General features: G+C 36.2%; 1 long non-coding RNA gene across 3 annotated transcripts in view; it reads left to right on the top strand.

Annotated features, from left to right (window-relative positions):
- The first annotated feature begins 444 nt into the window (after window positions 1-444).
- Window positions 445-22583, top strand: part of LOC113599874 (uncharacterized) — a 186400-nt gene continuing 164261 nt past the window's right edge. For 2 of the 3 annotated variants that reach the window (XR_008297794.1, XR_008297793.1), the window contains exons 1-2: window positions 445-9338; window positions 13511-13684. This is a non-coding gene — a long non-coding RNA (uncharacterized LOC113599874). The remainder of the gene's footprint in view (window positions 9339-13510; window positions 13685-22583) is intronic. The other variant, XR_008297796.1, reaches the window with a different exon arrangement.

The following is a 22583-nucleotide window of genomic DNA, read 5'->3' as shown; positions in this document are numbered from 1 at the left end:
CACCTTGATGGATTTTTACTATGTACAAACAACTGTGTAACCAGCTCCAAGTTCAAGGTTCAGAAAGAACATCACCAGCTCCAGAAATAACCTTCATGCTCCTTTCCAGTTACTATTGCCCTCAGAAGTCACTCTATGGTCTTTTCTTTCATATTTTCCCCTTATTTCTTCTTCTTCTTCTTCTTCTTCTTTTTTTTTTTAATTTTTTTAATGTTTATTTCTTTTTGAGACAGAGAGAGACAGAGCATGAACGGGGAGGAGCAGAGAGAGAGGGAGACACAGAATCGGAACCAGGCTCCAGGCTCTGGGCCATCAGCCCAGAGCCCGATGCGGGGCTCGAACTCACGGACCGTGAGATCGTGACCTGACCTGAAGTCGGATGCTTAACCTACTGAGCCACCCAGGCGCCCCAATTCTTCTTCTTTTTTAAATAGATGTCATGTCTACTTGAATCTCAGGGAGATTGTAAAATATTATTCTAAAATTTTCTCCAGGTTCCTGTAGTAGATTATCTTCAGAGACATGTTCTTTTACTCAATTTTTGTGATGCTTCCTTTTTCCTTTTGTTAGTGTTTTGTCATACCCCCACCACCTTTTTTTCCCCCTCCTAAAGTGAGGAAACATCTACTCAAACCCACAGTTGGCTAAAACCACTTATCTAGATTTCCTGTTGGCGCTTCATATTTGTAAGCCGCCTGCCGATTGAATCCATTTCTCAGGTCTTCAGCTGATTATCAACAGAACTTAGATTGTCATCAATTGCTGCCCTATAAGGGTGAGATCTTCCATTATCCCCACTGCCTCATTCTGTGGTGTTATGAACAAGGTAAGGACTGAGACACTAAAATCTCCACTTTCACCCTGCCAAAGTTCAGTTTTCAAAACTCCTACCTGCTGTGGTCTCCTTGTTGGGTCCAAACCCATCAGAGTGTATTCTGCCCCCTCTGCCTTCACTTTCTGTATAACCACGTCTATGTCACCAAACTGCAGTCTTGACATTATATAGAACAGTTTGGGTACTGACATAATAGTACTCTGAACACTTCTAAATGTGACAGCCACAAAGTATTGGGAAGACCGGTGAATTTAGAATCATCCAGGGCCTTCCTTCTCCCAAGGTAGTCTCCTGACCAGGAGCATTAGCATTCACCGGGGATTTCTTTGAACTCAGGTCTCACCCAGACCTACTAATCAGAATCTGCAATTTTACAAGATGCCTTAGATTCCTGTGCACATTAAAGTTTGATTAGCACTGATTTAGAAACTTGAAAAATATTGGTACCTAGTCTTACCCCCCAGATACTGATTGTTTTTAGAGCGAAGCCATGTACCAGTATTATATTGCTGCTGTAACAGATTACTGCAAACTTACTGGCTTACAACAACATTCATTTATTATTTTATAGTTCTGTAGATCAGAGGTCTAATGAGCTCACCTGGTTACTCCACTTCATGTTCTCAAGGCCCATATGAAGTTACAGGCAGGGTTGTGTTCCTTTCTGGAGGCTGTAGGGGACAGAGCTTCTGAGTTCATTCAGGTTGTTGGCAGAATTCCTTTCTTTGCCACAGAGGAACTGGGATCCCTGTTTCTTTGCCATGGAGGAACTGGAGTCCATGTTTCTTTGCCATGGAGGAACGGGGTCCCTGTTTCTTTGCTGGCTGTGGCTGGGGATCATACCCAACTTGTAGGGGCCTCCTGCATCCCTTGACTCCTGGCTTCTTTGACTTCAAAGTGAGTAGCCATGGGGTTTGAGTTCTTCCAGTGCTTGGGATCTCTGTGATCTCTGCTTCTGCCCCATCTCTCCTGCTTTTCTTTCTGCAGTGTTATCTCTGATTCTTCTGCCTTCCTTATCTGCTTCTAGGGCCCATGTAATTTCACTGGCACACCTAGGTTACCCTGGATCATCTTCCTATTTTAAAATTAGTTGACTAGTGCTAGCCTTAATTCCATCTACAGAAACTTTCACAGCCACACTTAGATTAGTGTTTGATCAGATAACCAGGGCCTGGGAATATTGAAGAGGGGTGGGTGGCATCTTTAGAATTCTACCTACTTCAGGCCATCTTCAGGGCCTTTTAATGTGTGGCCAGGGTTGAGAATCACTGATAACAATCCTCTGATCTAGGGAGAGAGCAAAAAGTATTTTCCCACCTTCTTCTAGGTATGCAAGAGTGCTGTGCTTTATGAAGTAAAAAAAAATTTTCTATTGTTCAGTTGATTGATAGCTATATCAGCCTACTCATTTTTTCTCTGCAATTGACACTGGCCTTATTTTTGGAAGGAATAACTCTAGTGGTTATCTATAGGTGTCTGCATTTGGACACTGTCATGGACTATCTATGTGTGGGTGTGTGCCTAGAGAGAATTGGAGAGAGGCAGTTACCAGGCTAGCGTGATACCAAAGTAGGCCAGAAATCTCCACTAATTGAAACTGAGATTTTACTACTTTAATTTTTATTTTCCCTCTTTCAAGCAGGAAAATCAGGACTTAAAGAGACTAAAGGTTTTTGCAAAGGCACATGTCTATCATGAAAGGAGTTACCTGGGCTGCTGAAACATCAACCCTTAACATTCACCTTCTGGGGTATTGAGCTTTACTTTGTGCAATCTACTTTTATTTCTTTTGAATCTCTACTACATGATTTTAACTTGAAGGGGGAAATATGTGATCGAGAATAAAATATGCGATTTTGACAGAGCTGGTTAAATTTCTGTGAGGAAAAGGGGTGTTTGGGGGTGGTGAAGCCCTATGTGCACTTTATCAAGTAGTTATTAGCAAAGAGGGAAAGGTTAGGTTTGAATCTAGTGCAAAAGTTCAGGGTAGATGAGATTTGAGATTTCATAACCTAGGGTCAATATTGAGCTATTCTAAGTCCTAGAGACAGAACTTTGAGAGAACTATGTGTATTTTTACTTTCAAAGACCCTTGATAGAAAAATTAAGCCATCTTTTATGGTTCCCTTCTCCACAGGTAAGCCCTGTTTAAATAATGGATGTCTTTGTTTTTGCTGAACTATAAACTGGCATATTTAATTAGCACTAATTCTTAATTATCAGGGTAATAGGAAAAGAGGAAAATTAAAGCATTTAGAATCCCTTGATAATCATTTTAGCCACAGGAAAAAAAAAATCAAACTGTTCCCTCCATTCCTGGTTCTTAAAGCTAGACTTATTCACATGCACAGCCTGCTTATAACTTACAAATGCTGGATCTTGACTTTGGAATAACTCAGAAACCTCTGATTCTTTACTTATGATTTCTTGATTTCTTTTCATTCACTCTTGTCTCTATGACCATGAAATTTGACTTGATAATTTACTCTTAGATTCCAACCTCTGGTCTCACAAAGTTAAATGATCTTTCTGACCCTCTCTCTCGCCACCTAGGACCTTGGCACTATTGCACAGTTTTTACTTGTTTCTTTCTAAGCCTTTATTGTATTATTGAATTATTTATATTTTATTTTATCTTAGTTACTTTATTATTTCTAAAGATTATTTGTTTCTAAGGCTTTTATTCTCTTGGTGAGGACTTTAGACTCCACTTCTGATTACAACAAACAATCCCAGAATGGTAGCCTGGCTTGGCCAATTTCAGCTACTCTTTAAAAGGAAAAGGTGAGAACGTGCTTGGTCATTACTAGGTCACTAAGATCACTAGAATTAAAAAAAGAGATCTAGGTTTTGTCACTTTTCTCTATTGTTGTATACTCCTTCATTATTTCACTCATAATGATCAAAATGAGTTCGGTTTAGAAAACAACAGTATAGATAGTAGCCACATTGTATAATTGGCTATATTCTTTTTCATATTTATAGAGATATAACCTAGGTTAACATGAGTACCAAAGCCTAAAATCACAATTTTAGGACTAAAAGGGATTTTAGTGATTCAGTAATGTAGGCTAGTATTTGTTGCCTGAGAGTTTCTTGAGGATTCACCCCCTGAGAAGCTAACACAGGAAGTTAGGCAGAGGAAAGACAGATGGGTAAATGAGGGCGGTGCTAGCCTCTCCATTTCAATACTAGCATCTCATTTTGCCTAGGTGCCAACCAAGATTTGTGTTTGAACAAAGGCTAATGTGAATTAAAAATATTAACAACTACGGATCTGGTTCATTCATTCTCCATTTAAGGAAATAGAGGCCCAAAGAAGTCAAGGGAATGAAATCGTAAGAATGCCAGAGACTCTCAGCTCCTATGCCAGCACTCTTCCCACTGACCCACAAACTGTATTCTGTTGAGTGGTTTCCCCAAGCAATTAAATGTCAGTCATCATCCTCATGCTTCCTTAGATAGCCTAGTAAATTATATGTGGATTTCATACTTATAAATTGTTAAATAAATTTTCTAATTTTATGTTTATATAGGAAGCCTGGTGTATTTTTTGTTCTCAGAAATTGATAGACCTTTCACTGTTTTTCATTCCATAAAAATTCAGGTGCAGGGTGAAGAGAATACTGAGATAAATAAAATATGTTCCTAGACCTTTAGAAGTTCATTGTTTAATGATAGAACCTATTTTGGGAGGTAAAAATTATGGAACTCTGGCATCATAGACACTCAAGATTGAAGGCAGTTTAATATAATTTGTTTTAATAGAGTTTAATCAATTTAATATAATGTGAACAACAGATATTGTTGCATGAATGAATGAATAATGTTAACACGCAGTGTTTCCATTTAATTATCTTAGAATTGATGACAATTTTTATGCTTGTCTACGGCAGCCATAGACATGAAATTATAAATATATTAGGAGGTAGATGCCAGGATTTTATCTATTTCCATTATTGGAAACTATATCATATTTTCTTTTCTCTATTTCCTTCATAGATTTATGAAAAATAGCCTTTGGTTACCTCTAAATTGCATCTGCAACTTCCAAATATATAAAGGCCAAAACTTGAGTTAATTACTAACGTTAATCTATGTAGTTAATTCCTAAGTATAGTGAATTCACTTTGTAAAAATTTTGTATGTGTTCACATATATTCTTATAGATATTGCTATTTCACAAATTCATTCACTAATTGAACAAAGAATTTTTACTATTTCCCAGAGACTGTGCTAGGAATTAGTTTCTCTACCCTCAAGGAACTTGCAGCAAGCAGCAGTTTCTTTTGTCTTATGTTTTCTTTTACAGATAGAAACAGTGAATTGTGCATTGGAAAAAGATGGTGTCAACAAATTATAAATGTATAAATACATAATGAAAGGAAACTTTCATTATAAAGCAAACATATCATTCCAGAATAAAATACACAATGGATGTCTTTTGAATTAGAAAAGAAAATATGTTCTTTTGCAGTACAAACATAGGGCTAAACCCTACAAATGAATATGAGAGCTATAAAGATCTATTAAGAAGCAACTGTTTTATGAAATGAAATCATACGTTGGATACATTTACCAGCCACCAAGCTAAAGGTAGGAGCAATAGAATCTCTATAACTCAAAATAAAATCAACACGTTTCCCCTCTAAGTGAAGGTGGCAAAGGGAGCATTATGGACTCGTTTGCAAACTTATACATAGTAATTTCTGGTTTGTTATTTGCTCTTTCTTACCTCCCTAATGTAGCATCATCTAGATTGCCTCAAAGTAATCGTGCACGGGAGACCACTTTTGGGGGAGTTATTGGGTCTCCAGTGAAGGGAATCAAAACTGATCAAAGGAAAGGAAGGGATACCTTGAATTGTTTTGTAATGACATTCATTTCTCAATGACCTTCTACCACATCATCCAATTTTTAAAAAAATAATAAAATTCAGCACAATGTGCAACTCTCTCAGTGAATGCGGGGCTTGGGGGGAGGTTAGAAATTAGGCGTTATCAAGCAGGCTTTCAACATTTTGTCGCCCAACCAAAGATTTAGGACATGACAGTTGAAATAACTTTGAGCCTTGGTGCCCTACACAGCTATTAAACACTAGTTAGTGTGTAGATATGTCCTCAGCTGGCAGATGAAAAGGTCTAAAGTTCAGATTGTTTCAAGAAGTCATAATGAAGCCAGGAGAGCCATGTTCTTTGTGAGAGAAATGTCAGCGCTTGAAAAGTCTCTTAAACTGTAAAGGACACTTCATTACATAGAAGAACTGACTTAATATACTTTGCAAATGACTTCATAACATTCAATTTTGAGAATCATTTCCATTCTTTTATTCACAGTACATGGGGAAATTAGCTGAAATATTTATCTTTGCTTCTCTCTAAGTTTTATAGCACTAGTCAAAAACTAATTAGACTCTGGCAATTAGATCCTGCATATATGCTTCCTCCCCCCACCCCCACTCCTCCAGGAGTTTTCCTTGTTATGCAGTTATGCAACTTCCTCTGTTGCAGAGAGTGGTCTATTTCGCTTAAAGGGTTTTAGTTTAGATTTTGTTTGTTTTTTTACACATCAAGCTTATTTATTCTTTTCATGTATATCCGACAGGTGGTTAGGAAAAGAAGAAATGAAGGGAGCCAATCACCAAAAGCAGTAAGCATCTAATGAAACATGATCCATAAAGGAGAAAGAAAGATTTCTCATCATATTTGATCACCAGACAGGCAGGAGTCTCCCAGAGATGTCTCCCAAACAAGGCAAGGACTGTTATAGAACAAGTTCAAGTATAGTATTAATCTTTAAATTCAGGAAAGTGGTTTTCTCCCCCTCCCCTGCAGAGTTTCAAAATGTGTATATCTGCAAGACCTGCTCTCCTAGGAGTTCTCCCTATTGGAATGACTGGCTCTGGTGGCTGGCTTCCTCTTTTGTATGACAGATGGGTTCGAAAATTGGGGAACTTTCTGGAATAGGAAGCTCAGTAGTGCATGCGTTAGCTGAATATTGCTCCTAGCCCAAGAGAAAGATACTTTCTTTCCTTTGAAGCTTTTTTGCCCCCTGGGATTCCCTCTGGCCATCTGAGAGGCAAGATCATAAGGGTCAAGATTAGGATACAAATCTGTCATAAATCTAACAAAGGGCTGTGTTTTTTTTGTTGGTGGTTTTTCATTTGTTTTTGGTTTTCTTTCGGTTTTAGACTGAAGGCCAAATATTTTCGCTGTAGCTTGCAAGTGATTTGGTCCATCTCACCGGAGCTGGGGGTTCCACAGGAGAGTTTGTGGCCACAGCCACAGGAAGACTGATATTTTGCAGTAGTAGGTCTTCTATGCAAATTTTCCTTGAGAATCTGGCAGTAGGAGAATAACTGCTAACCATTGGACATCAGGAATGCCAAACATCTCTAACCTTTTCCTCAGAAACTTGAACAGTACTGATTTTCCCCACCTCAAAATAAATGGAAATAATGAAAAAATGTATTACCATAAACCACAGTAGGCACATGCTTGATTACTCTTAGTCAGTCTATATCAATGAGATAAGGGCACTTGATTTTAAACACATGTAAATGCATGTAAGAATTAGAGCTACAATTTATGATGAAATGTATTAGGGAAGACAGAAAAGACATTGACCCTGTTCTTTACACATTTACAACCTAGTGACAGACATAACTGAATGTAAGACTAGAGGAAGTCTGAGAAGTCAGAGCTGGAAACATCCTCAAGTTTAGACATTGGCAAATTTTAATTTATGCATTTAATCGTTAATCAAATAATTCAGTGCCTTCTATTTCAAGGCACTGCATTGATCCTATGGATGATGTAAAGATATATCACACCTGATTCAAGGAGACTTATCTATGAAGGGGATAAAATATTTATAAAATAAATACAAATAAAATAACTAGTAATACAAATAATAATATGAATAATAAATATGAATAAAATAACATGACTACATAGGGGAAATACAGATCAAAAACTTTGGAAATAAGAAAGCATTTGAAGTAAACCTTGAAAGCAGGGTCAGATAGAAAAAGGGCATTTAGTTAAAAAGAATATGTATAGAACTTATTTGTAAATGAATAACATTAGAGAGTGTCAGCAAATTTTGATATTTAGCAAGTTCTGTTTGGTTCTGTGTGGTAGGCAGAATTCTAAGATGACCACCAAAATTCCTGCTCCCTGGGTTCATGTTCTATTTTATCCTTTCCCTTTAGCATGGATGGAGTCTGTAAATATTATAGGTTGTATCCTGTGAATAGGTTATATTAGGTCATTAGGTCATATGAAAAAGATGAAGGGATTTTTGCAGATGTAATTAAGGTCCCTAATTAGTTCATTTTGAGTCAAAAGTCAAAAGGGAGCTTATGCTGGGTGGGTCCGACCTAATCAGAGAGCCCTTTGAAGAAGGTCCAGTAGTCAAAAACTCAAAGCAGTACAGAAGCTTTCCTGCTGACCCTGAAGAAGCACACCATCATGAGCTCTACAACTGCAGGGAAATAAATTCTGTAGCTGCCCAGGGAGCTTGGAGAAGGATCCTGAGACTCAATTGAGCTGCACCTCTGGCTGCTGCCTCAATTGCAATCTGTGAGACCCTGGGGAGAGGGCCTAGTGAAGCCCTTCCCAGACTTCTGACCCACAGAAACTGTGAGATCATAAATGAATGATATTGCAATCTGCTAATTTGTATTAAATTGTAACACAGCACAAAAAAACCTCAATACTCTCCAATACAGGTTATATCATGACCTTCAAACTGAAGTACATGTGCTCCTAGGGGAGACAAAAGCTTTCTGGGGGTTCAGAGGCACAGACAGTTTCAATGGAATCAAGCCCCAGACCTCCCCCGCTCTCCCTTCCCTACTTTTACATGTCTTTCTCCAAACTGATCTGTGTGAAAATGTTCTGGTTTTCCTTTCTCACTCCATCTTTAACAATCACCTTTCTTCTGTTTTGGCAAAGAAAGGTCAGCTCTCACCCATCTTGGATCTTACTCTGGTATATTGCCCCTGGCTGAGAATACTGTGAGGTGGCAAACAGAAAACAAAACAAATGCTTGAAATAGTGGGGTCTGCAAAGCCTCCTGCTGTGAAGCCATTGTCTGTGGTAGGGCTCCATATCTTTCTCTGTCTTACATTTATTAAGGTTATGGCAGAGCTAGGCATTAGAAATAGGATATTATGGCCTGGAGTCAAGATGATAGGAATTCATAAATATTGTAGGATTGGCTAGAGTTGATGATGGTACATTATGTTTAATGAGCTACCTTCTTCCATCCCCTAAATGTTGTCAAGTACTCTATTTCTCCTGAAGATCAGTCCTGGTGGGTAAGAAGTGCTGAAGATTGTGCCATCTTTTTTCATTCAGGCAACAAACTCATGACAATGCTCAGTATATCTGTCTACCTTGGAATTAGAATAATCAAGATTTATAAAAGGCATGCTGGTGAATGTCAATCTCTTCAGAGTGCCCTCAGCATGGACACCAATCTCAGTCTTGAGAGCTTGGTGAGTAGTTACATGTCCCTCCTTGTCTGCTGCTCCTCAGGGGAATATTTTTGGATGATTTCAAGGAAAGGGAGAAAATGAAATGTCACTTCCAACAGATTATTACATATTTGAGGAAAAGGAATGCATATGGCAGGCAAATTAGTATTTCGTATTTCATTGAAACATTATTCAGATTCATAGAAGGGTGGTGCCATCTACTTTTGCCAAAAATATTAGATTATTATAACTTTAATATTTAATGCTTAGTCCCTTATGGTCACAGAAAAAGCTACATATCTAGATAGATGGATAGTTGTTGCAGAGATATATAATGAGATGATCAGTAAAAGACTTTCAAGCATAAAACTACATTAGAATAAAATTCTGAGGAAGAAGTATGGAAATACGAGTTTAAGCACAAAACTGAGTGACATAAAAATACTGACTGTTGGGGCACAGAGCCTGCTTTGGATCCTCTGTCTCCCTCTCTCTTTGACCCTCCCCCGCTCATGCGCACACACACGCGCTCTCTCTCTTTCTCTCTCTCAAAAATAAATAAAACATTTAAAAAAATCTGTTAAAGAAGATCATATTTAAGAGCATTTTAAATAGTTTTTGGTGGTTGTCAAGTTACTATATTATTTAGATTTCACTGGATACATATAAAGTAATATAATAATTATACTCTATAATATAATAAATGTTATTATAATGTTTATTAAAGACATAAATACTTAGAATTATGTTTTTATAACTACTTAAACTTATAATAACATTTTTTTCAATACCCACTTAAAAGTCTATGAGAAGATACATGGTTTTACAACATTCTTTTAGATCTGTGAACAAAAAGTTTCAAGACCAAATGTGAGAGGACAATGTCGGAAAGGTATTCTAGTGCTTAATTAAATCCACTGAGATAAAGCAAATAAATTTACTTGGTAAGAAATAGGGAGCCAGTAACATGGGAAACAATGATATTTTTTATTTAGGATGTCCTGGGTCTCTCAGAGGGGCCATATACTCTGCAAGACTCTGTGATCAGAGCTGTGCTTTAGGATAGTCTGGGTGACATGCAAACCAAACTTCAGAATCTAAGCAAAGGTTTCACCATTCAATTTTGGGGAGATAATAAATTTATGAATTATTTCCTATCAAGTATATGTTTTATAAAACCTGTGAGTGGGTCCAACCCTTCTGAGCACTACTGAAGGCAATTTAAGGTCTAGCACCATTTCAGGCCAACTTACCAAGGAAGCCAGAGGAGGTAGTGAGCACCTGTTTACCCCAGCTGTGAATTCCTGGACACCCGAGCAGATAAGTAATATAGGCCAGACATGTAGATAAGCAGCTGATATTTCTGCTATACTGCCTTGATTGTAGTCAAAGTAATTTTTTTTAACATTTATTTATTTTTGAGACAGAGAGAGACAGAGCACGAAGGGGGGAGGGTCAGAGAGAGAGGGAGAAACAGAATCCGAAACAGGCTCCAGACTCTGAGCTGTCAGCACAGAGCCCGATGCGGGGCTTGAACTCACAGACTGCGAGATCATGACCTGAGCTGAAGTCGGACGCTTAACCGACTGAGCCACCCAGGCGCCCCGATCATAGTCAGTTAAAAAAACAAAAACAATAACAATAACACCAAAACCCAAGAGATCAGTAGTACTTAGAACTGAATACTTATATTAACCTTTTTAAACAGAATCAAATTCTGACCCTTCATGATGTCATTCTTTGTGGCACAAACTCCTACTACACTTTTCCCAAGATCTCTCATCAGGAGTTTACTAGGCCAAGTATTTCGCTGTCTTGTATTGCTTGTTTATTCTATTTGCATATGTTTTTTCTCATTAGAATATCACAAATATACAGGCATCGTGATGGATAAAGACCCCCATGTTATATCTCAGGAGGATAACATGAGCAGGTCACCCTCAGTTGAACTTGCTGCTTCATTAGTAAAATCTGTGTTTAACTCACCCCATGTTGGTTATTACAAACATTCTGTGGGGTAGACTTCCTTATTCTGACCATCTCTCCTATAGGTCTTATTAATTTTCCACATAACCTAGAATTCACTCTTTACGAAGTTTCTATTGGCTAAAACCCTCCCTCCTCTATCCATCAGTAAATTCATCCTCTGATGTCTGATAAATGATTTATTAGAATGTGATCTACTCATCTTATCACTTTAAGGAGAGCTGGTCCAGGAGGCAGAGGGGATTTGGAAATGCCTGTCAGTGAAGGCAAGGAGAAGAATTTGAGTTTTTTCCATCAAAATGAGATAAATGAGTACAGTTCCCTTAGGTAACATTAGGGTATGTTGCTACTCCCTGAGGACCTAGAACCGAAGCATGCATCTAGAGATTGCAAAAATAACCTGAGATCTTCTGAGGAAAAAAAATGCTATTTTAATATGCAGTGGTATCCTCCTCCCCAAATTCTATTTATGCTTTCATATTATAAAAGGGTAAAACACGACTTCAAATTTGGGCAAAAGAGATTTTACTTATGTAGGGCAGGGCTCTTTCCTACATTGGGCACTTTATCATCTGACAGACTGGTTGTTCTCTGGCAGGCCCTCATTTGTTTCCTAATTTAACATGAGTCTAATCAAGTATTGGTGTGTATCTATAAAAAGATCTCATCAAAGGTTTGTAACTTGGTCACATTCAGCTTAATAAAACAGAATTCTGTTAGCATAATTGGTTTGTTTCCTCACAATTAGATAGCCTTCCAGAAATTTTCAATGTCATTTGTTGTTCATCTTTCTATTTAAAGATGCATCGATTGTCTTGTTTGGAGCTGTTTGCCTAGATATCTAGAAAACAAAGTGAAAGAATCAGGTTATTATCATCACAATTGATGAACCACTATTTATTGTTGTTGGTACTGTTTTCTGACATCAAGATCCTAAAAGGGCCACCACACATAATATAGTTATAAGATATAACTATACTGCATATATATGGGTGCCTTAGAAGAGGTATGCTATTTTTCACACAAAGGCAGTCAAAAATAACACAAGAAGTAAATGTAACTTTTAGCAGAATGATTTTTATATACACCCATATTTATATAACCTTTATTTTTCCTTGATACTAAATAAGAGATTGCATACTATATTTTAATACATCTTTAAGGAGATACATTTTTTCCCTCTAGCAAGGGAGTTCGATACAAGGACGTTTTATTCTTTTTTTAAATATAATTTATTGTCAAATTGGGTTCCATACAACACCCAGTGGTCATCCCAACAAGTGCCCTCCTCAATGCCCATCACCCACTTTCCCCTCTCCCCCAACCCCCATCCACCCTCAGTTTATTCTCTGTATTTAAGTGTCTCTTATGGTTTGCATTAAGGAGGTAAATTTGAATTATTCTCGTACTAGTTCACTAAAATCTTACAGCATAATCTTTATTAGAAAAGCTAGTTACACTTGGTATACTTTGTCACACCAAAATTCTATTTGCTCTCATAAAATGGATTTGTATTCCTGTTTCATATTTAATTTTGTGCATATTGTAAACCAAAGTTCTGCATTTTAATTGACTTCATAATAGCTGATTGACTAAATAAATTTCCCCCTAAAATCCATCCCACTAATTACTTACTTTCCTGTTCATATAACAAGCGTACACATTTATGCTGCTGTAAGGTGAATACAAAAAGATTTATTTATTTTCTACTCACCTGATAAAAATTTGCTACAAATATAATTGGGTGGAGATTACAGTAAATTATGTTTTATTTTCTAAATTCTAAAATTTAAATTGTCATTTGAAGAAACTTTTGAGTGGAAATGCTTGGAATAGATTTACTTATAGACTTTACTATGGGAAATAGCCCAGGACTTTTTTGAAATGTTGAATAATAAATTAAATCTTTAAAATTGATCAGTAACAATTAATTGATAGTGACTTAAGAAAAATTTTCTTTAGACTATACAAGAAATTTTATAAATGGAAGAAAAAATTGTCAAATTCCAAGATAATGTACTATAAAGAAACAAATATATTAGAATGAAATTTTATTATAGTGCATGTACAGTTGAAATTATATCCACAATTCTTGGATATAGGAGTTGAAATTGGGTGTATCCAATGCAAAGAAAATCTCGAACTGAAAGACAGTATGATAGGAAACATAACAGTTTTGGTACTGCTGTTATCATTCTTTTCACTAGGTCTTAGAAGTTTCTGCAGGGCTTTATCAGGATGGAAGAGGAAAAGAGTAATTGCTACTTGTCACAGGAAATAAAAGATTACTTAACCCTTTCTTAAAAAAGGAAGAAGAAGAGCATGCTGCTCTTAGAGAAGATCCTCTCTAAGAAGATATAAAACAACACTTTCCCACTGAGGTCGGAAGTATATTTTGTTTATGTGCCTATGTTCACTATGTACTTATTCTCTCAAACTAGTAAATTATAAGAGCGCTCAGACTACATAAGATAAAGTTAGAAGAAGATATGCTTTGTATTTTACCTCCTTCTGTACTATTTGAAAATTTAACAACAAACAAATATTATCTTGAAAACCAGTAGAAACAAATATAGTAACATTTGTAAAAAAGAAAAAAAAAAGTAATTGCTGCCCGATGGAAAAATGGAAGACCTTTAAGCACAGGCTAGCTGAACTTTCCTCCCTCCTTCTGTGCTACGTTGAAATAGGATAGCATTTAGGATTTTCCCTAGAGATAGCAAATGGTTCCTACACAGAGAGTAAACAATCCTTTTGCAGTAGTATTCATTGTAAACAAGGGCAGAAAGTACACACACATATTACAAATCACACATGGGTAGTGTTTCGTTTTACAGAACGACGTAAAGGAATTGACCTTTATTAATTTGTTTTTAAATTAAGCAGAAAATATCACTGATGAATGCTCTGTTTTGTAATGATTAGCACCACTGTGCAGATAAGCACAAACCTAAGTACATTATTTTGATCTTTGTTGGGGGTAAAAAAATATCACCGATGAATACATGTTCTAAATTATAAAATAGCAATCTCCTTCTTTCTCTGTGGATTGGCATCTACGAGTTATTGTCAACTGAAGATGTAACAGTGATTTTTGTATTTTCCTCTGCAATTATTTGAATGAATGGTATTTGTAGTTGGGTTAGCTTGTGGAAAGATTAAACATGAATATTGTAAAAGAGCTACTTTTCTTATGTATAGTGTATTTTAATATTTCTTAATCTGTTTTTGTCATGTACCTGTTATGTGAATTGTCAACACTCTTGGTGTATGAATGCTTGATTTTAAGGGCTTATGTTCTGGATATAGATTCTAATTTTTTGGAAATAGGCAGATAATTAAATATGCCATGTCATTTTTATAAAGTTCCTTTTGGGGCACCTGGGTGGCTCAGTTGGTTGAGCATTCTACTTCAGCTCAGGTCATGATCCCACTGCTCCTAAGTTCAAGCCCCGCCTCAGGCTCTGTGCTGATAGCTCCCAGCCTGGAGCCTGCTTCGGATTCTGTGTCTCCCTCTCTCTGCCCCTCCCTCACTTGCACATTTTCTGTCTCTCTCTCTCTCTCTCTCTCTCTCTCTGTCTCAAAAAGAAATATTTAAAAAATTAAAAAATAAATTAAAGTTTCTTTTAAGGAAGATGGATCCTTAAATACAATCCGAAGGTCATAGCTGAGTGAGCTGCTAATAGAGCTCCTTCATGTGAACACTTGGATCATCTTTAGATATTCAGAAGTATTCCTGGGTTGAGTTCAAAAGATGCAGCCAAAGAAAGAGGAGTATTAGAGTGGGGAGAATTTGGCATTAGAAGCAGTCTGGGAGTGATGGAATGGGCCAGAGGGACAAAATGAGGGGGCTGGAGGAGGGGAACAACCACCCCACAGAAGCCTGTGTACTCCCTGGGCTCAGGGAGCCAATGAAAACGTCCCAGTTATAGGCCAAATGGAAAGGGTTCTGGAGCGGGAAAATCTTGTGTTCGATTTTCAGTTCTTGGCCTTGTATACATTATGAAGTAATGACCAACATCCAGCACCATATTTTTGTTGAAACAGTGAAGAAAAGCATTACACACCGGAGATAGCCATACTCCTCTCAAAGTGATTCTACAAAAGGAAGTGCCAAGGTCAGAGACGTCCATGGAAAACGTGCTCCCTAGAAACATGCAGACACCTTTGGAGGGACATTCATCTTCCCTCAAGGCACCAATAAGAAAAGGGCTCGAGGCAATCATCCTTCCTTCTGAAAAGTCTGGGTAGCTGTAGCTGGCACTGTGTTTCGTAAATATTTAAAATCACAAGAAATCATGACATAGGCCGGTTTATGAAGTTTAAATTCTGCTCTCCATCGTGGCTTCAAAAATCGGTCATATAAGACTTCCAAAACCAATATCTTGGCATCTCATGCTAGCACTTTTATTAGACTATGCCTTTCTTCATCTGTTTGCTAAAGAACTATTATGTACTTTGTGTATACCAGCCTACGCTGCATTAGGCCCTAGAAATGCAAACACAAATAAGATTGTCGCTATCCTCATAAAGTTCATAGCCAATTTGGGGAAAAAAAAAACAAAAAAACAAGTGCTTAATTACAATGCAATGTGAGAGGATAAGAATAAAGTTATATAAAAACTGTGGTAGGTTTCTAAAGGGAATAGAAGGTAATTATTGCTGGGACCATTGGCAAAATCCTCAGAATAAAGATAAAATTTAATGGAGACTTCAAGTTCAAGGTGAGGGACTGAGCACATACTCTAATCTCTTCTAAATCTCATTGAAGTGACATAAGGAAACATAGTAATCCTGAAGAACTGGGAAGGATGCCATCAATAGGTCAGAAACTGAAAAAAATTAGAAAAGAAAAACAGATCTGTCAGGATTGACACTGGGAAGAGCTATAGTGGTTGAAAGACCACTACAAATTGAATGTCATTTTCCCTAAAAGAACACTAAGAGACTAAGAATAGAGTAAGGAAAGCCTGATGTTAAGCATAGGAAAACTGGCAAGTAAATCACTGAAAGATTTCCAGTCATCCACTCACATTTTCCGGAATGCCTAGATTAGTTTCTTTCTCCAGATTACAGCTAGCAAATATAGATCTCCAAACAGAGTTTGCAAAAATGGATTTCCAGCCAGGGCATTAGGGCTGGAGAAATAAACAGGACCAGTAACTCTTGCCTTCTAGAATTCATGTCAAGAAAGCATCACGGGCATGAAAGGAATCTCGTCTGTCTGTATGTTCCATCTCCCTCCCACCATATGGCTCATGCAATTTTGAGTCACATTTACTGAAAGAAGAGTGGTTTTTCACAAGTGCTGAGGAAACATAAGCTATCAAACTGATTAATTCCAGACGTTCATAAGTAAAATGAAGAGATAACCAAGAATCACTGGAAGGAAAAGAAGGCAGTAATGGGAACAAACAGAAGATCTAATCTCTGAAGCAACAGTTACTGCAGGAAGAAAAATAAGTTTTTCAAATAAATCTATTTGATATTCTTAGAGTGTTTTTTATGGAGATACCTCATCCATAGAGCAATAGTAGGTTGTTGGAAAAAGAAAGAGGGAATTGAAGAATAAACAAACTTTGGGGAAATTAAAAGCATATTAGCATTTAAAGAAGTCAATGGAAAAGTTGAATTGCAAAAGAGACATGACTGACAGCTAAGCCATTAATCTGGAAACTAATGTATTGAGTTAAAAACGCAATAACAAAAATGATTAAATTATGAGAAAAGAGAGGACAGATCCAAAATATCTGATACTACTTTAACAGAAGTTTGAGAAGAAAATGCAGTTTTAAAAGTTTATTAGAATAAGCTTCTGTTAAACTGAAGAAATTCAGGTCTTTCTTCAGACTAAAGAGCCTTTCAAACATTTTCAGGTAATATTGTGAATGAGGAGAAAAGAGACACAATTTTAATAAATCTTGGTAAACCTTGTGGATTCCCAAATGCAAAAAAAAAATCTAAGAGAAAGATCCTTACAAGTTAATTATTAGTTGTTAAGCTGGGTTGCTAAATGATTATGGAGCAGTGTATACAAGTTAATAAAAGGATTTGATTATATAATACTATACCAAAATATAACTATACAATAAAACCAATATGCCACTTAGGTGCATGCTAGAAAAAATTATTTAAGGTAATGCTGAAGCAAAATTTAAAAAAAAATGAATTCAAGGGGAAAGACCTTAAACATAGGAAGCCATGGGGAGAGACGTATTCAGTAAAACTTCTAATTGAGTGTAGGCAATTGCTGATAATATGGCTATGAAATTTAAAATGATTGTTAAAGAGCTCCTGAAATATGCTAGAGAGAGTAGACAGTAAAATTACAATCAGTGGGGAGTTAGAATTCTACATGAATTTAACAAAATGTGGGAGAATGGGGAAAATGAGCTTGTTGGAGCTCCTGTTATAGAAGATGGTAAGAGGCTATGCATATGATTGGTTTTGCGATTAAGTGAAAACATTTTAAATATATTGTTATAAATTTAAGATACAATATATAATTCTATAAAAATAAGGTAGAACTGCCCTATCCCTGAATAAAACCAAAAAGGTAAAAGAAAACTTGATCATAATAGGAAAAGTTCAGAGGAAAAAGAGTAGCCATACGTTGATAATAAAACAAAGCAGAAAAAATTCAGAGTAACCTTACCTATGATTGTAGAGGGAAAATTTTAAATAAAATGTTAAAAACATATATGAGGAATGAATTAAAATTAATAATACAATATAATAAACCATGATTTTTTATTTCAGGAATACAAAGTCGACTCAACAGTAGGGAAATGTATTAATATAATCTCTCCCCTAATAGAATAAAGGAATATAGAATCATTTATGTTACCTTCTTTGATCACAGAGACTTTTATGTTTGTACTCCTGCAAAGAAACCACTAGAAATTTACACTAAAAATACCTTTCACAATAGCATCAAAACTATAACTCTAAGCACAAGAAATATTTATGACCTATAAGAACAAAATTGTAAAACTCTACAAAAAGATGTTACAGAAAGACCTTAATTAAAGCCAAATATGCTATTTTTTAAAAGAAAGATTCAATATTGTAAAGATATTATTTTCCCCAAATTACCATATAAACTCAATGCTATTTCAGTCAAAATTACAATGGGACCTTTTCTGAACTTTACAAATTGATCCTAAAGTTTTTTTTCTGGAAGTGTAAGTATTTATAATGACCAAGACAAACTTGGAATTCGTCAATCTGTTTATTTTAAAAATGTATATAATAGCAACCTCCCCCAAAGATTGATGAGCAAATTATGAAATATGTGGGAAGAGAGTATTAATCATTTATTGAGACATGTTTTGAATCCTATAAGATAATGGAAAATGGTGATGATTTTAGTGTCTGCATTTGATAATGACAAACATAAAAGTATGAATACATGAGGACAAAAATTGTCTGATGACATGAAAAATAGTGTGTTAGAGATGAAGAGAACACGTCTTACTCTTAAAATGTCTAATAGAGTTGATTTATCATCTTTCGATAAAACAGCAAGTGGGGCCCTAAATAATGTATAAACTCAGGAAACATTAATCAAGCGTTTATTTTTCTTTTAAAGTCATATAGTTGAGAATGCTTTATTTTCAGTTAGGAGAAATAAAGAGATAAAAACAACCGTGAGCTCATTCTCCCTTGCAGCCATCCCACGTCCTTAGCCATGAATCATGGAGGCCTCCCCTGCTTCCTTGGGGGTAATCTACAGAGCTAAGGCTCTGTCACTCTTCTATTGTGGATGGAAATCAGTGAGGCTGGAGTTCTCAAAGAAATGCTGCAGGTATTTATGATTTAATATTTTACCTAATGCCTCTGCTTGAAGATTTACTTTTAAGTCTGATTCGTGAGGCTGACCGATCCTTTCAGGATGGTTCTAATTACAATTCTTTTTCCATGTAACGAACCAAATCTTCGCCTCTATAATTTCTGCCTGTTGGAACTGGTTTTATCCTTTTGAAACACAGAGAAGTATTATTTCATGTGGCAGACCTTCAGATGTTTGGAGCTACTTTGATACTGTCCTTTGTCTTCTTATCTCCAGTCCCAACATTCTTAACCCCTCCAACCCTTTCTCATGTAATGCAGCTGATCTCAGCATTTTCTTTACCTCCCTTGATAGAACCTTAGTTTAGCCAAGGCAAATCAAATATGCTCTCCAGATGTAGAGCAGCCACGATAGAGGCCAGTAAGAATGTTGGGAGTTCTACATGTAATTTAAAACTGTATTTCTTTTTTTAGAGCAGTTTTTGGTTCATGTTGAGCTGGCTGTTTGTAAACACATGTTGATTTACTCACATGGACTACTTAAATTATACTTCATCTATTCTTCAATTAAGTAAATTATTATTTAAGTTTCAAGGGTCAATCTGCAATACATCTTTAATTTAACCTTATTAATATTTAGTCTGTTGAAACAATTGTAAATATTGATTGCCACTCAACATGTTACCTAGTTAACTCGTTTTTAATCATCTGCCAATTTAAATAGCATGTAACTTATATCTTCTTTCAATTTGGTAACCAAAATATTGAGACAATCAGGATCTCATTGCCATATCCCTAGAGAGGACCAGGTTGACATGGTAGTCATGGCTGTTTAGCTAGCTATGACCTGGTTGACTATACTCTTGTTCAATTCACACTTTATTTTCATAGTCTCAGGAATGTCATGAGAGACTTTATTAAATTTCTCCTGCAGGAAAAATGCTTCATCAATAGGAAGGTTTTCTGATCGCTAGGTTTTGTTTGGTTTTTTTTTGAAAGAAACATAATTCTTTTTTAAAATTACAATCTTATGTGGAAAAATAATTTATAGAACATAAAAATGTGTAGCTGCTGTAGTTGAAATATGCATGAAAAATGGGACATTTATACTCATCAACCCCCATTCCTGTCACGCTCTTCCTCAGCCATGGCTGCCCACACACCTCAGGGCTCCAAGGAAGACATTTGAGGACACAGATGACATCCTACCATGACTACTAGGAAAGCCAGCTTCACCACGAAGGAAATGAGACTAATTCAGTATGGTGTAAACAAGAACAATGCATGTTCATGCTTTGGGGTTCACCCTTCTATTTGAAGTACTCCTTAGAATCTATTTAATATTTTTATTTGATGATATGCCTAAGAGAAATACTTCCAAGCTTACTGGTCTATCTATTCTCCTTTTATAATAGAGGAATTAGAGTCAACGCAGAGGCCAGATCCTGGTGTTTGTTATACCCTCTTACAACTCTCACCTAAATACGTATGTGAGAGATTTTGATAAAGATCTATTAAGAGACCAAAATTGCAATAGCACAGGAAACCAAAAATAAGAAAAGGCCATATGTTGTTGTGTGAAGGGGATTTTCAATGACTTGGAATACACATTCTAGTGTAGATATAGTCCATTTACTGCACCAGCACTGCATAAACAGCTGCATCCCGTGTCTGCTCCTAACTTTGCGACTGAAGGATTATGTTAACCAGAAAATCTGAGAGCCAGCTAAACCCTGATTCCCAACAACTTTAGTAAAGATTATCTATCTATCTACCTACCTACCTATCTACTTACGTACCTACCTACCTATCTATTTCCATCTATCCACCCGTATTATTAATAATAATACAGGAACACATTGCTGCATGTCTAGGTCTAAAAACAAGAATTCACCAGTACTCAATAGGCAAAGTATCTGGATAGGAGTAGTACATGCACTCTGTAAGTCTGTAAAATAAAGCATCACTATAGAAGTATCAAGGATGAGGAAACAGGGTAGTATTGAATAGCATGACATAGGGTTTATGGAAAATTTTTCAATATAAACTCAAAGAAGAATTAGCCTGGAGATTCAGAGAAAGAACAAACTTCTAAAATATTATTCTATAAGAATACGTGGGAAGTAATTGAGAATATTTGCCTTACTCTCCTCATAAAAGTCTAATATCCTAATAAAAGTCTAATGATATGACTATCATGAAATAGTAGAAATAAGAAGCTAGAACTAATTAGTATGTCTTTGGCTGCAAGTAATGGTTCTGATGTTGGATGGCTTAAATAAGAAACATTATTTTCTCACATGATTTGAGTATGAGGGCCAAGTAGATTCTCATGCAGGTTCATTGCAGAGGTCAAGTGGTCATCAGGGCCTCTGTGTCCCTCCAACCCAATTTGTTTTTGTCTTGTTTTCAGGCTGGTTGACCTCAAAGTCTAAAGACGTCTGCAGCACTTCCATGTGTCACATCTGTGCTAACGTGCACATGATAAAAAGGGATGAATCTTCCTAAGTCTCTTTCTTAGGAGGAAAAGTATTATGCGGAAGCTCCCAGTCAGCTTCTCTTCACATTGACTCAAATTGAATTATATGAATGTTCCTCAGGCAATTACTGAAATGTGAAATAAAACAACTCTGACTGGCTTAGACAAATTTTCTGGGGAGATTATCACAACCATTACAGGGCTATATAGAGAGAAAAACATAGGATGAGTAGTAGGTTATAGAAGGGAACGAGCTGAAGAGAAAAATTAGAATCCACACTGGAAAAAGTAAAGAGCGGGAATGAAATTGGGAACATTGGATTGGCAATAATAAGTTACAGAAGCTCTCCCCTGTGTGCTGAATAAAAGGACCCAGACATTTTAGACAGTTAAAAAAGACATGGAAGGAAGAGAATAGAGACTAAAAAGTATGATAAATGAAGGAAAAAAATGGATAAAAGACTATCAAAGACTTCAGGAAGAACATTTTCATGGGTGAAAACTGACTTGAGCCTGCAGATGAAATATGATCCCATATGTTGCAGGTGAAATGAATAGTAAGAGACCACACTTTTACATTGTTAAATCCTACAAGTATATATATAGTCAGGGAAATAAAAAAGTTACATAAAAAGGGACAAAAATTGTGCTAGTCTCAGACTTTTATTTTGTGGTACTAAATTGTAAATGACAATGCCTGTAGAATTTTTAGACAAAAAATGTAATTTAAGAACTTGATGTATAGTACTCTAGCCAATCTAGTTTCAAAACAAAAGAATAGCTGTATTCAAGAACTCTGAAAATATATTCCTTATCTTCATTTCTTTGCAATTGATAATATACTTAGGTGGACAACTCAAGTTAGAGAAAAGTGTGGTATCAAATTTTTTTTGAAGTTAAGCAGTAGCAACTCAAGATTCAAATACTCATCTAAGAGGTCATTCAAATGTAAACATGACAGAAAAATTTTCTTAGGTATTAAAAGCCCCATGAAGCCCACAAGACGTATG

This window comes from Acinonyx jubatus, chromosome C2 (genome assembly GCF_027475565.1).
Source record: "Acinonyx jubatus isolate Ajub_Pintada_27869175 chromosome C2, VMU_Ajub_asm_v1.0, whole genome shotgun sequence".
Taxonomy (NCBI): Eukaryota; Metazoa; Chordata; class Mammalia; order Carnivora; family Felidae; genus Acinonyx; species Acinonyx jubatus.
This window is presented reverse-complemented; position numbering and strand designations above follow the sequence as displayed.